This window comes from Cupressus sempervirens, chromosome 7 (genome assembly GCF_028749045.1).
Source record: "Cupressus sempervirens isolate cs-2001-9-10 chromosome 7, ASM2874904v1, whole genome shotgun sequence".
NCBI lineage: Eukaryota > Viridiplantae > Streptophyta > Pinopsida > Cupressales > Cupressaceae > Cupressus > Cupressus sempervirens.
Window position 1 is genome coordinate 457948577 of NC_143124.1, and position 3991 is coordinate 457952567.

Sequence of the window (3991 nt, forward strand, 5' to 3'; positions counted from 1 at the left end):
AATAGAAGTCAGAGAAAGGTCATGATCAGTTGCAGGAACTGGTATGGATGAACCCATAAATATTGATCAATCTATACAGAATGAAATTTCTCATAAAAAAATAGATCATTTACTTGAAATGGATGTGGATAAATTGAGAACACTTGTAGCTACTATTTAACCATTAACTTTGTCTAAGAAAAGGTCAATCAATAAGATGATAAGAGAAATAATGAGTAAATTGGATAACCTTGAAATACTTGAACAAGCTTAGTTGCTTTCACTTTTTCTTACACAAAAGAAGTTGCAAGAGGCATTGAACTTTTTAGGTGTAGACACAACATCAAAGAAGCAAATATTTTCTAACATGCAAACTAATGTGATTAAAAATGTTAAACAAGGTTTGAGAAACCTAAGAAAGTAGTCTCAAACTAAAGATAAGTCCATGGCCAGAAAAGTGATGTTGATATTTGTTGTAAATAAGTATATAACCCAAAATAGACAAATATCTTCAATTTCATCTGAAATGGGTTTTATTAGGAAAAAAATGAGAGAATATGTTAAAAGAAGTCTAATTTTGGATGATAGTACTATGGAAGACAATTGGCCAATCATGTGTAGAGCACCTTGTTTTGATAGGATTGATGAGGGATTCAAAAAAAATTCATATAATTTTGGATTAATAACATTTTTCCTTCATCAAATAGCAGCGATGTTATTAGGCATAGGATTGCATCTGGTCAATATGAACATCAGACAAAACATTGGTTGGACACAACACATGATGAGTTATAAGTGTCATTTTGTAGTGAACATCCTAATGTAAATATTGGGCAAACATTGTTTGATATATTGAAGCCATACTTTTTGAGGTCAAATAAAGTGTTTGAAACATGTTTTCATCGTCATCATATTGTGTTTGATCTACAATATTAGGTATTTGAAATGTTTGTAGAAGACACATATGGTTTTGATGCTGCTTCTCCTAGCAGCCGAAGTGAGTTAATATGTTCCATTTTATTTGACAAAATAGATGATCCAATAGGTCAAATAAGTTGCATCAAAGGAATATGTGAAATATATGTGGTGAATTGGTTCTATTTCCTTTGAAAAATTGAAAATATCGATGTAACAAAAAAGGTGAATTGGAGAAGTTACAAATATGTGAAGAATGAAACAAAGTTGGAGAAAGAGACTAAAAGGTTGGAATATGTTGAAGAGGAGTTACCCATTCTAACATTTATGGATAGATTAAATAATTTGATTCAACCTTATATTCATCACACATATTTTGCAAAGTGGCAAGCACAACAGTTTCAAACTTTGAGAGATAATTTTTTGCTTGGTACAATTGTATCAGTCATTGATTTTGTAGATTACTATTCCTTTGTTCAGCACAAAGTAATTCAATTATATTATTTCTTTTATAACTAGGTCACTATTATGGTACATGTTTGTTATAGACATGCACAGTTAGATTTGGATGGTATTTAGAGTATACTTGAAGCACGAATCATTAAAAAGGAATATCACTTTTAAATAAATGATGATAAAGATTATGACATTCACTATGTAAACGCCACCTCAATAAAAAAATTTATTACTTGAAAGAAAGAAACATAAATGTTGATAAACATTATGTTTGGTCTTATGGATGTGATGCATAGTTGAAATCATCTAGACCATTTTATGCATTATGTAGATATCATTGTAATGAGAATATAAAACACATATGGAGTTTCTTTGAGAGTAGGCATGGAAAAGGTGAAGATGATGGTGTTGGAGCTTGTACCAAATGTGCTCTGCAAAAGTATCAAATGAATAATAAAGGAGTTCATATAAATAATGCACATGATGTTTGTGAATGGTGTAAGACATATTTTGCATTAGATTGGCTACCATAGAGAGGCTTTTGGGAGATAACATGTGTGGATGTGTACATTTGTTTAAATTTTATACAATTAAGTTTTAATAATATAATCCTGATTCATTGAAGTTTATATTTAATTTTTCCATATTATTCTAATGAACTTTCAAGGGTTAATAGAAAAAACATGCATGGTTGTAAGAGGATAGAAAGGATACGTTCAAACTTTCGGGCATGAGTATAGATAATCACAATTGGACATTAAAGACAAGAGAATACTCATTTTTTGTGATAGTTGCATTAATGAAGACTATGAAATATGCATCAATCAAGCATGTGGATATACAAGTTCATGGATTTCGGCACCACTTGATGTTACTAATACATTTGATAAAGATAATGAAAATTTTGATGATATTCCATTGATTTCTGATGACTATAATTATATCATTGGATTGGCAAAAGTGGGTAAGTATCATAAAAATTGATCTCAACTTGCCAATTAATCTCAACTTGTTATTAATTATCAATGAATTGTCTTATATAATGTACATATATGCATACTTGTTTTGCAAGAGATGTCTTTGTAGTGATTGTTGAGCTTGGAAATCATGAAGGTATTAGTTATTATTTATTGCGATGTACTACAGAGAGGACAAAGTTATTTCATCTTGAAGAAAATGAAGAAATGTTGTTCCCCGTAGGTATTATACATACATGTACATGCACATATACAAATCTATATATATCTAGGTAAGTTTATATCTATCAAATTTTAAAATATTTATATTTGTGGTGTAGATTCTATTGTGATACATGGAGTATAATTGAAGCAAGATAGAATAGTCCAACATGGAATACACTTTGTTCATTAACAAGCTATTAACGAGGTTCTACAATATAGTTGCCTGGTTGTTGCCACCAGGCTTTGTCTACATCCAGTCAAATTTAAGCATGTATGCCATAAGTGGAGACTAGATAGTGAAGATCGTCAGAAGATATTACATTTTCTAAGTGTACATCATGGTTGAATTGAGCTTTTAGATGGTCTAATTTAATTTAAATCAAATTTTAGGACCTTTAAATGTAGACATTTTGTTAATATTAATTGATTTAACAATTAGAAGGGATGAATGTTATACTAATTTAATAATATTATCTTATCTATTAGTTCTTCTAATAATTTAAATTAATTTAAAGCTATTTGGCTTGATATTTCAAATTTCAAGACCTTTAAATGTATACATTTTAATAATAATAATTACCATGGATGAAAGTTTTTAAGAATATTCTATTTTGTAAAAGTTTTCTAAAATAATGTATTGGCTTACCTACTACCATATTTTAATCCACATAAATCAAATATGTATCTTTAGTCCTACTAATTGATTTAACAATTATAAGGGACAAATGTTATATTAATTTAATAATATTATCTTATCTATTACTTCTTCTTAAGATATATATTATAATAATTTTAATTAATTTAAAGTTGTTTGGCTTGATATATCCAATGAAAAATAATCTAATTCATTTCGGTTAACTTAGTAGTTTTAAGCACCTATATTAATATACTTGGCATGATAAATAATTTAACTATTTAGATAAAATGGGCACACATTTTAAACATAAGCTAGTGATGATAACAATACAACATTAATTAGATGTAGTTCAAAAAACAAGTAATGAATTCAATTCAATCACCCTATATTATTATTATTTTTAATGAATTATAAATTAGGTTCATAACATTTTCAAAATTCTTCATATTTAGCTATTGAAGTAGGTAAAGATAAGTTAATTTGTGTATTTTATAATCATCACAAACAAATCTAAAGTTTAAAATCTATAATCTAATTTATGAGGAATGTTCTTCTAAAATACAAAAATATACATGTATGTCTTAAGAATGAACATGTAGATCTAATATTGATACTAAAATGCATATATGGAACTATGTGAACAAAAAATGAATGTGTGTCTCAAATAAATATGTATACTTAAAATATAATGATTGAAATACATGTCATCCAACTAATAAAGTGCTAAATATTAAAATAAATAGTGAAATGCATAGGTCATTGAGGTACTAAAAAACATGTATGTCAGTCTCTAGAATAGGTAAACATGTATAAAAAGTCTTGA